Below are 14,343 nucleotides of genomic sequence, written 5' to 3'. Positions count from 1 at the left end.
ATGGCCGAAAACGTCAGTCGGCTCCTTATAAAAGTTATTTTCCTCGATATTGGTTCTGATCCGTAGTTGTGTTAATTGTGTTTGTTTTACGGAATTCAAAGTTAATAGTGAAAAACAAAAAATGATCAACAGGGCAAGATCTATGTTTGATCTGCTCCTGTAAAAGTTACTCTCTAATGATATGCGACATTTGTCTGGTAACCGTATCTTAAAAATAGACATCCGCAGACTGGAATCTGTACAAAGAAAGTTCACAAAACCGGTAAAAGATGTTTATCATCTTAATTATGAAGACAGAATACGTTTATTTGGTTTGTCAACCTTGGAATATCGTAGGGATAGGAATGATATGATACAAGTCTACAGAGCGTTGCAAAGTATAGATGATTTCGACTGTATGAGCCTATTTACTTTAAGCACCATCTAATAATACTAGAGGTCACTCAATAAAACTTTTTAAAAACAGTGTAAGACTACACATAGACTTAATACTTGTTCAATTAGAGTAGTGGATCAGTGAAATAACCTGTCAGATTTAACGCTGACGACAAAGACTCTGATTACTTTTAAATCTGAATTAAATCGTCCCCGAGGGTATTACCAGCCCATACGTCAGCACTTCGGTGTTGACATATCAATTATATTGTAATTTTTATGAATTTTCGGTTTACAAAACTTTGAATTTTTCGAAAAATTAAGAATTTTCCTACCCCCCGGAGTAGATTACCTTATCCGTATTTGGCACATCTTTTTGGAATTTTGGGTCCTCAATGCTCTTCAACTTTGTATTTGTTTGGCTTTTTAACTGTTTTGATCTGAGCGTCACTGATGAGTCTTATGTAGACGAAACGCGCGTCTGGCGTATCAAATTATAATCCTGGTACCTTAGATAACTATTTACACCAATGGGTCGATGCCACTGCTGGTGGACGTTTCGTCCCCAAGGGTATCACCAGCCCAGAAGTCAGCACTTCGGTGTTGACATGAATATCAATTATATAGTCATTTTTATAAATTTTCTGTTTACAAAGCTTTGAATTTTTCGAAAAAAATAAGGATTTTTTACCCCCAGGAGTAGATTACCGTAGCCGTATTCGGCACAACACTTTGGAATTTTGGGTCCTCAATGTTCTTCAACTTTGTATTTGTTTGGCTTTTTAACTGTTTTTGATCTGAGCGAAGATAAAGGTATAAAAGAATAAAGCTATGACTGTGTCCTCACGTTATAAGTGTGTTCTGTTTGGATATTTTAAGTGAAACTGTTTATCAGGTAGATCTTTTATGAGGCATTGCCCTTGAGCGTACGTTGATTTGTTGGTGTTTTTTAATGTTACAGAAACTGAATATTGAAAACAAATCCAATTCTTATAACGTTGCCGAAATAGTGTGTTGATAAGTCTGTTTTAGTCAAAACCATTGTATGGTGAGTTTCACCCAATTTTCTCAGAAGCTCCTGCATCATTCATATATCTTCAAGTACACAACATAAATGCTTGATCACAGTTTCATTTAAGAGTGCTAGGCGAGAACGCATACATAGCTTCTAACACATTTGTAATATTTGTTTCCCATACAGTTATTTGATTTCATTGGCAAACAAAAAATCATATCTTCCAGATAGTCGATGACAATTACGTACAATGTAGTTATATAATCAGGATTAATAGACATTACATGATATGCCTCGACATAGATTTTTTGGCAGTGATACGGAAATTCTCTTATGTATTTTTCAGACTCTGTATGTTAATTGATTTTCTGAAGAAATATCTGAATGCACATTTAATTTAAACAGCTTCAAGCATTCCATTTGCATTGTTAAAAATGTTAAACATGTTAAATGATGACTAACTCTTTTCTATTTATACATTTTTGCGTCCTTGAAAATCTCATCTTGTGCACATGAGAGTGTATCTACATTTTGTACTTTGTTTCGGTACATTCGATGTAGCTAAACAACAATCAGGTAAGTTGTTTGTTATACAATTGCTTTAAATATGATTAATATTTGATAGAAAGTAAATAAACAATAATACCGAACTCCGAGGAATATTGCATAACAACTGTCATATTCCTGACTTGATACAGACATTTTCTTGCGCAGAAAACTGGTGGATTGAAAATAGTTGGCTACAGATATATAATAATTAAATGAAACTGAATCTATTTCGATATAATGAAAATCAAAAAGTTTAATGGCATTATTTGGCACAATAAATTTGATTAATAAATAACCAAGTAAATATTCAAAAACTTTTTCTTATAGGTCACGAGATTTCTGAGATTGGATAACTCGGAAGTGTATGAAAAATCAAGTCCACGTTGTTATTACATGTAATTAAACAGAAATGGGAAAACTTCTGTTTCTGAAGCCTTCCGATATTCATTATAGTCAGGATTCTATTTCAAATACATTTGGAAAGTCAACAATTCATTCGGATAAATATATCGGCGAAACATTGGATAAACTTATAAATGGAACAGTTAATTTAAACTATATACCAACAATAAGTGTGTTTATATACAACAATAAATGGTTCACCACAGACAATCGCAGATTGTGGGTGTTTCGAAAAAGCGGACGAACTTGGAATATTTAGTTATATTTTCGTTTCACAAATTCAATATAACAATTCGATGAAATTAACTACAACAAATGATGGACTAACTGTCCGTGTTCGGGGAAATAACCCATGTGGACACACATGGCGTCGTCTTAGCGACACAAGGTATACAAACCCGCATCAAATCAATACTGAATCATTTTCATCGAACCTGACGACTCATAGGCGGGAACCAAAAATTTCAAGATATAAATACGGCGATGGTTCATCAAATTATTTTATGTCTTTCAATGAATTTTGTCCTTATTCAGAATTTGAAAGCTTTTTAGAAAAATCTAGACAATCGTATTCTAGACCATAACTTATTCCAATGATCACCCAGTTGAAAGAAGGAAAACAAGTTCAGTTGAAAGAAGGAAAACAAGTTCAGTTGAAGAATATCAAATTAATTATAACAGCAATGAAGAATCGAGGATGTGGCTTGTTTTTTTAAGTGTTGCAGCTGTTGCTGCTCTTTTCATCTTGTTTGAATTATAGTAGTCTTTTTTGTCGAGCCTTCGACTTCAGTCGAAAAAACGAGACTAAGCGATCCTACATTCCGTCGTCGTCGGTGTCGTCGTCGGCAGTGGCGGTGTCCACAAATATTCACTGTGTGGTTAAAGTTTTTGAAATGTAAATAACTTTTTCAAACTATACTGATTTCTACCAAACATGGAGAGAAGCTTGTTTATGATCATAAGATAGTATCCAGAAGAAATTTTTGGAAAAATAAAATTCCATTTTTTCCGTATTTTACTTATAAAAGGACTTATTTTTTTTTTCTGAGGGGAAACCTTACATTCACTCTGTGGTTAAAGTTTTTAAAATTTTAATAACTTTCTTAAACTATCCTAGGTTTGTACCAAACTTGGACTTAGTGATACCCTCAGGAAACAAATCTCTACAAGCAGTGGCATCCACCCAGTGGTTGAAAAAAAAATCATCATAGATACCAGGACTAAATTTTATATATACGCCAGACGCGCGTTTCTTCTACAAAAGACTCATCAGTGACGCACGAATCGAAAAAAGTAAAAAAAAGACTAATTAAGTACGAAGTTGATGAGCATTGAGATCCAAAATTCCTAAATGTGTTGCCAAATACAGCTAAGGTAATATATGCCTGAGGTACAAAAGCCTTAGTATTTCAAAAAAATCCGAATTTTGTAAACAGTTAATTTATAGATATAACAATATCAATTATAATTCATGTCAGCACAAACAGTGCTGACTAACGGGCTTGTGATACCCTCGCGGAAATACATCTCCACCAGCAGTGGCATCGACAGTTGGTTGTAAATGAACTCATCATAGATACCAGGACTAAATTTTATATATACGATGATATCAGATGGAAACGAATCATTGCTCCAATTCCCGATGTTAATAAACGATTTGTTTAATTTCAACTAAATTTTGTAATTTTTTTATAGTAATGCAATTGATTAATATTTTCTTTTCATTCGCTGCATACACATAATTATATATTATATATTTCTTTTATATTGTTTAAAATATTAATTGAATTGGAACTGTCTACTCAAATTTATCCTACATGAACGTGAGTTACTATTATATAAATAAATGATTTGTTGACTTATTGATGAAAAATTGTGATATAAAATACATTTTGCAACCTTTATATTATATTCATTATTTAGGGGAAAATGAAATTTTGAGCCTGTTTTTTTTTTTTTTTTAACTTCTTTTGACTATTTTAGTGAAAATTTGCAAACATGGATCATACTTAGTGGACTGAGTCCTCAATATTTAAAACAACTTACATCAGTTTATATATTTTGAATAGCAAACACACTTAACTTTTTACCAAGAATATACCTACAGCTTTCATGAGCACACTATTTCATTGAGAGATACATGTATTTAACAAATATTTGATGCATTCCATCTGTGATATTAATGGCTTCTATCTGTTAATAAACAGACATTTGAGAATTTTCAGATACTTTTTATTTAATTATATATGTAACCTTAACGCCATTGTCATATATCACGAACCTTGCAAACGTGACATATTCCAAGCAGCTCATAACTCTTATTCACATACTGAGTGCCTTCTCAGGATTGGGTCTCAAAATACATTTTTAGGAAAATCTGACTCTTCCACACAGCATGATGATTATAAGCAGAGAAAAACATTTAAGTATTGTTTTCCCACCCTTTCTCTACAGTATAAAGATTAGAATATACAATCATTACTTCCCCTAAGTAAGTCTTTAATCAATACTTTATGTGTCTTTCTCTACAATGCCAACTTAATTTTTTGTCTGTGGTCTCCGACGGATATTTGTCTTATTGGCAATCATACTACATCATTGAGGTTTTACATATATTGTTACGGAAGGGCTAATGAAAGATAAAAACCTCCTTGTATTCGGTAACATTTACAGAATCAGCTTCATTTATTAACATATTTCTTATATTTTTGGTGTTAATTATACCCAAATAGTTTGATTCATTAGTTTATAAGTTAACATTTCGATGTCAAAAGTATTACTGAACAAAACATTCATATTCTCAATAGTATGTTTGATATGAAAATGCTATAGACATGATTCACCTATGAAGATCATTGTTAGGGTTGACTTAATTATTAGGGGTGAATATTTTAAACAAAAAATAAACATATATGAATTAGAATAAAATATCAAAACAGCAACTCAAATGACATTTTCTACGATTCAAGTAACGTATTGATATCAACACACATTAATCTAATAAGAAGTATTTAAAAAAGGCAACAGTAGTATACCGCTGTTCAAAACTCATAAATCCATGGACAAAAAACAAAATCGGGGAAACAAACTAAAACCGAGGGAAACGCATTAAATATAAGAGGAGAACAACGACATAACACCGAAACATAACACACACAGAAACGGACCAAGCATCAGACAAAACACCACGAGAATAACAAATATAACATGAAAACCAAATACATGAATTTGGAATAGACAAGTACCGTGCCACGTCTTATCTCAATATCTCAAAAATAAGAGAAAACACAAACAACTCAACGTTAAAATGCAACACACACATAAACGAACAATAATATAACAATGGCCATCTTCCTGACTTGGTACAGGACACTTTTAAAGGGGAATAAAAGTGGTGGGTTGAACCTGGTTTTGTGGCATGCCAAACCTCGCACTTTAATGGCAAAGTTAAATATAGCATTGAGATTACAACATAATATTACAGGACTACAATACAAATTGGAGAACATATTAGACAAAGAAAAACAATTCAATTGAGAACACTTTTTTTTATATTACAAAGCAATTTACGAAACACATGTATGACATAAATGATCCAATGACAACCACTGAAACACAGGTTCGTGACTTAAGACTGGCACATAATAGATATTGTGTGTTTAACAAGGATTTTAGCGCTCAACCGGTTTGACTACTTGTATCCCGAGCACAGAAAAACCTCTGCATCAGGAACTCTTTTAAGGCAAAGCATGCCCTAGGGAAATAAATTTCAAATGCATTATATGTTTTAGAAAATTAAAAATCTATTGGGATTTTGCATTGCACGTTTCTTTGTCCCTACAGAAGATGATAATTAAACAAACCACCAATTATTATCAGGTATCTATTGTGCTTCTATTGTAGAATACAACCAATACTGCTCCTCTCAATTAGAAAGTTCTCAAACCTCTTCCCCAAATTGTAATATACTTTGTAAACAAACAGTTTCTATAAATAAAAGTGAAAAACCCAGAATATTCATTTATCGTATATAATTTTAGATATATATTTGATTTTTTGAAATTCTTTATCGAAAGCGAATGTACAAGTTTGTATCACCTAATGTTGAACAGAAATGGGCTTGTATCTGAAACCTTCCAATATTCATTATAGTCAGGATTCTATTTCGAATACATTTGGAAAGTCAACAATTCATTCGGATAAATATATCGGTGAGACATTAGATGATCTTATAAATAGAACGATAAATGTAAAGGATATACCAACAATAAGTGTATTTTTATTAAATAAAAAATGTTTCACTACAGACAATCGCAGATTGTGGGTGTTCCGAAAGGCGGAAGAACTTGGAATATTACATTCTATTCAAGTGAATCAAAACTTGTACACAGTTTCATCTTAACTTACTACAACAAATAGTGGATTAACAGTACGCGTAAGGAATAATCCGGGGGGACAGACATGGCGTCGTCTTAGTATGGGACAGGTTAGAAACCAATTTCAAAACAATACTAGTACTTCGAACCGAGTGAATATATGTCAAAGAAGAAATCCAAGGCTTACAAATACATCGTCGTTCTTATACGAAAGTAAATCATCCTCTTTCCGGAATGGTAACCAAATCCGAAAAACCTCAACAATCTTATTCTAGACCATCAACTGTTATCAAAGAATACTCATATCATGAAAGGAAAAAGAGTCCAAATTATGACCAGATCAGTGACGATAGGAAAAAAGAAGGATCGAGTACTTGGCGTATTTTGCTAAGTGTTGCAACAGTCGGCGCCCTTGCCTTTTTTCTATTGAAACGATGATACTTTATCTATAAATATTTTTATGATTTCAATTTTGATAATAAATTTTAAGAAACCTATTTGAAACGACATCTTTATAACGATGGCAAACAGCTTTAGAGTTAGTTTTGCAGTTTGGTAACCATGTAAACTTCGAATGATATCATTAAATGTTTTCAGTTTCTTTTTTAAAATATTTTGAGATGTACGTAGTCATTCACCATCTGCAAGTTCTAGTTTGGTGTCGACAGGATCCACTTACTCTTCTGGTCAATATTTTGTCAAAGGAGAATCGAGGTATTTTGGTTATCCGAAGAACGACAGAACTTGCTATAGTTAATTAAATGATGGAATAAAAATTCCAGAGGTGAATCATATCAAATCGACAACGTTTAATTATCGTGGATCAGGTTTACATGTACGATGTGGCGATACCGGTTCATTATCGTGGATCAGGTTTACATGTACGATGTGATGATACCAGTTCATTATCGTGGATGAGGTTTACATGTACGATGTGGCGATACCGGTTCATTATCGTGGATCAGGTTTACATGTACGATGTGGCGATACCGGTTCATTATCGTGGATCAGGTTTACATGTACGATGTGGCGATACCGGTTCATTATCGTGGATCAGGTTTACATGTACGATGTGGCGATACCGGTTTATCAAAATGGCATCAGCTCAGTAAAGAGAAGATCTAGAAATCAATACACAAACTATAATCATTGAACCGTTCACATTCGTCAAAACAACAAATCAATCTTGTTTTGTATCACCATGTTATTTATAAAAAATTTCTGTGTAACAAGCAGTCAAACTTAAACGGCTGTTTCCATGACAGTGGTGTTTAATCACATCAAGTTTTTAATTTGTTTCGTCACATTTCCTTCTATACAAGGGGAGAGGGATCAGAAAGATTACAAATGTTAACAGAGTTTTGAAAATGTATTATATATTATGACTAATCAAATAAAAATAAAGTATCAATCAACATTATAACTGTATCAAGTATGGCGTACTTCGTTTGAATAAATATAATATTAGGCTGAAGTTAAAACTTTGCCAATTTTCTTTTAATTAAAAATGTATATTGAACAATAAATCAGGTTGAGAAATACTGTGTATAATAGTCAGCATGTAATCTATTCATAAATGTTATGTGTAATACAGATAGTAGATTTACGTTTGTATTTAAGTTAAATACCACAGATATTTGTTTCATCACACAGACAAAAAGAAACCTGTGATCTTTAACATTGAGTACATGATTACATATTAGTTATTTCAATAACATGAATATAGTTCGAATAAAATAATGTGACTTTGTTAATGTATATCTAGGGTGTATGGATGGAAGGGTAATTAAAGGTTGAATAGATTTATCAGGATTACTATAATAGAACTATATGAAAATAAAGTGCTGTTATATGATTGACAATGATACACTCTTAATAAGAGGACATTAAAAAATGTACGTTCTCATTATTCCTTCGACAAGCCGTCATTTATGTTCGTGCGTACCAATTTTAGTGGTTTGAGGAAAATTTGCATATTCGTGGATAATTGATGTCGTGGTTTTTGCAAAGTCATCATACGTTCCTTTATAAATTTTGTAATTCGTTGAACGTTTGAATTCGTGGTTCTTTTGTACCGACGAAATCAACGAAAATTAGTATCCAACTAATATAAATGAACCCACAGTAGTCAGCTATGAAAAGATTCGAAAAATAACAAAATAACAAACGAAATAATGATGGGTTGAACAAGGTTTATTGATCGCCAAACCTCTCACTAATATAGCAATGTTAAAAATATAATTGACAGGAATACAGTACAAACAAAATTAAACACTGTCCAGAAAATCTATGACTAAGGGTTTGAAACGGTTTTTTTTATATTCAATATTTATAGTTACATAAAAGTTCTGACTACTGGTTTGCTAAAACCTGAACCTATGGTAACACCGACACAGTGTTTGTACAACGTCACCAATATAAAGTAGAGAATCAAAATGTTGAATATATAAATATGCACAACTATCATTACATTTGTTTTACTCGTTTGGTTGAGATAATGCAGATATGAAATTGAAAGTTGAATCTTTTTTATTTAATAAAATATGTCAAAAATTATATATCTGAAGGGAACGCAAATTGATTTGTAAATTGTTTTGTAAATATCATATATATATATATATAATTCTGTAATACATTTTGAATGATAAAGCGGAAGAGTTTCGGATTTTTAAACATCAAATACTTACACATGTTACAGGTTGTGATAAACATGATAAAAGCAAAACAATATATATATATTTATTAATATATACTTAGTACATGACGTAAGATCACTACACGTAGATTACAAAAACAAAAGCAAAAGTACAGCACTTTCGTTTCTGAAGTTTGGCAATTCCGTGTTGAATTACTTTCGGATTGTATTTTTTATGATTTTCCGAACACAACAATGTCCTTCCGATCGTTTAAACTCTGATCGTAATACATCAAAGAGGAATTAAGAAATAATTTGAATCAAGTCGTTATAATTTACAAGTATCTGTGATTTATTTTGTAAAGACAGCTTTCTCTATTACTAATACAAGGATTTGAACTACTTTTCAGTGTTCTCACTACTAATTCGATGATTAATATCAATCGTGGACCTATTCATAACGTTATTTGCACTTCGGTATATTTTCTTGGTGATGAAGCATAGAAAAACATAATATATTTTCTGAAAATCGTATTTCAACAGTGAAACCTACTTTGAATAGAAGCAGGTATGTATCTTAGGCCAGCAGAGATATTCTATTCACAGGATTCAATTGCAATTACATTTGGACGATCAACAAACCATAGAAATGTGTATATTGGAGACACATTAGACGAACTTATAAATGGATCAGCCACAGTTAAAAGTATTCCTGCGATCAGCGTCTTTTGGCGGGATGACAAGTGGTTCACCCATGATAATCGAAGGCTTTGGGTATTCCGAACAGCGGAAGAACTTCGGATATTGAATTCAATTCCAGTGTATGAAACTTATGGTATTAATTCAAATAAGTTTACCACACTCAATGGGGGATCAAGTGTGCGTGTACGAGGTAATGCTGGCGGATTTGTCTGGCGTCAGCTCTGTACGGAAAGATCTATTAATCAAGATGAAAACTATGGTCGTACACATAAAAGTATGTATGTAAAACCAAGTCGATCTTCTCCTACCTTATCAGACAATTCTGATACCGAAAACTCTAATGAATATTATCCCGGATTGCCAAATTATTCAACACAAGAATCGATTGAAAACACAGAATCAGTATCTAATGGATATATACAAGACGGTAGAGATGACGAAAATTTGTGTTGCAAGTGTACATGTGTGTTAATTTGTATTTTTGTATTTCTTGTTCTTGTCATCCTATTTTATTCAACGGCATAATTAATTATATTAATTGATTTTAAAATAGGAACAAATACAATCATAACCAAAAGTTTTATTTACAATTTTGTGTGTGTTTGTTTGAAACATATGACGTGATGCTGTACTTATACCGTCATTGACATTGTGTTATTGTGCTATTGTAAACTTTTTTTAATTTCGGTTTTTCAATTTTTACAAATGTCCTTTGTCCATATGTCTTTTCTGCCTTTCTTTGTTACATTATTGTTTGTTTTTCATATTGATTAAGGTTAACACACAATGTTACTCCTTTTTTACCTATTATATGTCTTTTTTTAGGGTCACACATCGTTGTCAATATAACGAAATTTTATGCGATTGTCATACTCGAACAAGCCTGTACCAAATCAGGTGTAGGACAGTTGTTATCCATTTGCTTGAGCTTTTGTTTGTTTGCCATTTGATTAAAAAATTGTCCGTATTTTTACGTTTGAATTTTCTTCGGAGTTCAGGATTTTTGAGAGTTTACTATTTAATTGAAGAATTGTAAGAAGTGGATGAATGCCAATAAGATCAATTTGCACATTACAGATTATTTATAAATTCTGTAAAAATTTCTTACTAAACCAAATTATTGACAGGTTATATTTTCTATTTAAGGAATGACCGCAATATTTTTTCTGTCTATGAAGAAATAACATAAAAGATTTGGTGCACACTGAATAAAGCGCGTAGCGGGTTATTTAACAGTGTGCACCACATTTTCTATGTTTTTTCGAATAGAGAGAAACAATATTACAGTCATTTCTTTTAATTTAATTCTGAATTTCATTTTAAAACAATGAAAAAACGTTGTTGACGTCACGGTCACATGACTACGTTATGTCTATAGGCTGAAAATAACGTCAGCCAATCAGAAGCCGCGTTACATCCAAAATTAATTTATATCACTGTAGTATACGTTTTGTGGTAAAACATTTGATTATTTTGGATCATCGCCAGTTTGTTAGTTTGTTGAATTGTTCAAACATTTTGCATTACATTGATAAATATAAAATATTCACATACCGTATGATTGAAAGAACTATCAAGATTAAGAAATACATACTCTGGAAGTCATTATTTATGCTCATGTTGGTGTATATAAGAGAATGGTGATAATTTTATATGCATATTGACGCTTGAATGTCTTTCGAGTTGAAATGCGTGGATTGTGAAGTGTTCAATTGAATAAAAATACATTTTGAAATGGATACCTAATTGTATTTATTAAATACAATCATACGACATACGTTTGAAATTTTCATTTCTTAGAGGATTATTGTGAAGAAGTAATCGATCATGAGATTTCTTAATTTTGACCTACAACATGAAGAATTTAATAATTTATACTGAATATTTTGGTATTTATTGTATTTCTGTTAATCAGTAGAAAATGTTTGTTTTGTTTTGTGACATATAATCGGGAAGCAACTGTATAACATTTTAGATCTGCGGCTATTGTAAAACAAGGACGAAAGATACCAGAGGGACAGTCATACTCATAAATCGAAAATAAACTGAAAACACCATGGTTAAAAATTAAAAGGACAAACAGACAAATGTAAATTTGTGTTGAAGAAACCAATGATGAACATAAATTGAAATAAATGCTGCTTTGGCATTTTTGTAAAAATTCCTTATATCCCAATATACAGAGACAAAAGTAAAACATAACAAATAATACATGGTTTACTAAACGTTTTTTATATTTCTAAATTCGTATATTGCTTAATATGAGGATATAAATCTTCGTCATAGTCTTCATTACAATTTAATGAACAACTGTTGGTTTTCCTCTGTTCCAAAGGATTCCTAACACTTTTTAAAGCGAATTTGAACGTTCAAAGCTTATATCCTCTAGTAAATTATTATTATGTAATAATTTGTCAAATCAAAAATACCGTTTTGTGTCAGTTATTATTCAAAATTTAATCTACTTATAAGACATTGCATCATAAATATACAATGTAAGATAAACCTCAGAAAATGTTAATTTTTAAGTTTGTGTCAAGCTGAAAAATCAAAAAAAGGCAAGGTTGTTCAAGCGTTTTAACAGTTTCGTGTTCATAAACATTTTATATTTTGTAATGCAGCCAAAGTGACTAAAATAATTACTAGTTTACCATCGCTGAATTAAACTGAAGTGTAAGAAAAAGTTTCATAGTATGATATGGGTTACTTTTTTTTTAGGAAAAGAGAGTCTGGTTCATTGATGTATAACACACTGTACTAAAAAGATTGTGCAAATTTAAACATGTGTGCAACATTTCAATGGATGTGATTTCCAGAAGATTCCTGCCTACACAAATCTTTCGATGCAAGACTTTTTAATCGAACGCTATGTGATTTTTGTTTACCATCAGTGAGTTTGTCTGTTTCAGGTGACCACCAATGTGTTTAAACTGTTAACCATACTCTTCTAGAGCATGTGCCTGGGAATTTCGTATCGTTGAATTTGTATTTATCATAGATAGAAACGGGCGGGTTATTGGGTTTAATAGTTGCTTTTTTTTATTTTGTCTTGACAGGGATATTAGGTAGAAGTTAAACAAACAACATTAGTACGTTTTCGACCATATAGTCCATCATTACTCAATAAATTTAGAAATTAATATACAAAATTATTTGAATGGTGAAGTCAAACGAACTTATGCACAGACGTTTTCAAACGTGTAGTCTTTTTTAGTAGCAAGAATTTAGTTATACAAAAAATTACATGAAATCATGAGAATACAATGTTAACTTTAGTTACCAATGAAAATGATACAAACAGCCCAAAGTCTACCAGAGAGGATGAATAATTATTCTCCTACAATTAGACAGGTATCTATGTTCTGTTATGCATCGGTCCGAGTCTGCAACAATTGTATATGAATAAGTGGATAGTATCAACGGACTCATCAGGCGCGGATTCAGAGGGGGGTCCCTTTTTTTGGACGATCAATGCATTTGAATGGGGACATGTAATTTAAAATGGCTGGATCCGCCCTTGCTCATTACAACACATATAAAAACTCAACAAGAACAAAAAAAAAGAAAAAGAAAGAAAGGAAAAGATGACATACAATAAAAACACTTATAATTGAATGAAAATGAAGTATACGTGGTTCATTCATTTCGTTTTAAAATATCAAAACAGGGTACGTTTATGCACACTGTTTGGTATTATTTCGTATGGTATCGTTAAATTTTTGTATTCTAAATGAACGTTAACATGGTTAAGTCGATTGTTTTTTTGTTTTTTTTCAAATTTGGCCATTTTGTTGTGTCTGTCTCTGACTTTCCTCTTTATTTACTACTTGGCCATCTTTTTGTATTAAGGATAAATAAGAAAAAATATTTTAGAGTGAATATAAAATCTACATCTTTTAACAAATTTACATTATTGTTTTTTCTGCATTAAACATGTTATACGACATCTGTCTGTGTCAATATTTCCGTAAATGATATTTGAAAAAACAAATATATATACTGTAGCTGGTATGATTATCTATTGTATATATACTGTAGCTGGCATGATTATCTATTGTATATATACTGTAGCTGGCATGATTATCTATTGTATATATACTGTAGCTGGCATGATTATCTATTGTATATATACTGCACCGGGGGGGGGGGGGGGGGGGGGTCTCAACATGGGATTTTGGGTACAGGTGTGCAGCTGGAATTTTAAAAACACCCCCATTCATATATTGAATAATTGTGAAATCCCTACCTATACATATATTTCAGATCATTTCACATCGAAATCATAACCC

This window comes from Mytilus trossulus, unplaced genomic scaffold, assembly GCF_036588685.1.
Source record: "Mytilus trossulus isolate FHL-02 unplaced genomic scaffold, PNRI_Mtr1.1.1.hap1 h1tg000373l__unscaffolded, whole genome shotgun sequence".
Lineage (NCBI taxonomy): Eukaryota > Metazoa > Mollusca > Bivalvia > Mytilida > Mytilidae > Mytilus > Mytilus trossulus.
This window is presented reverse-complemented; position numbering follows the sequence as displayed.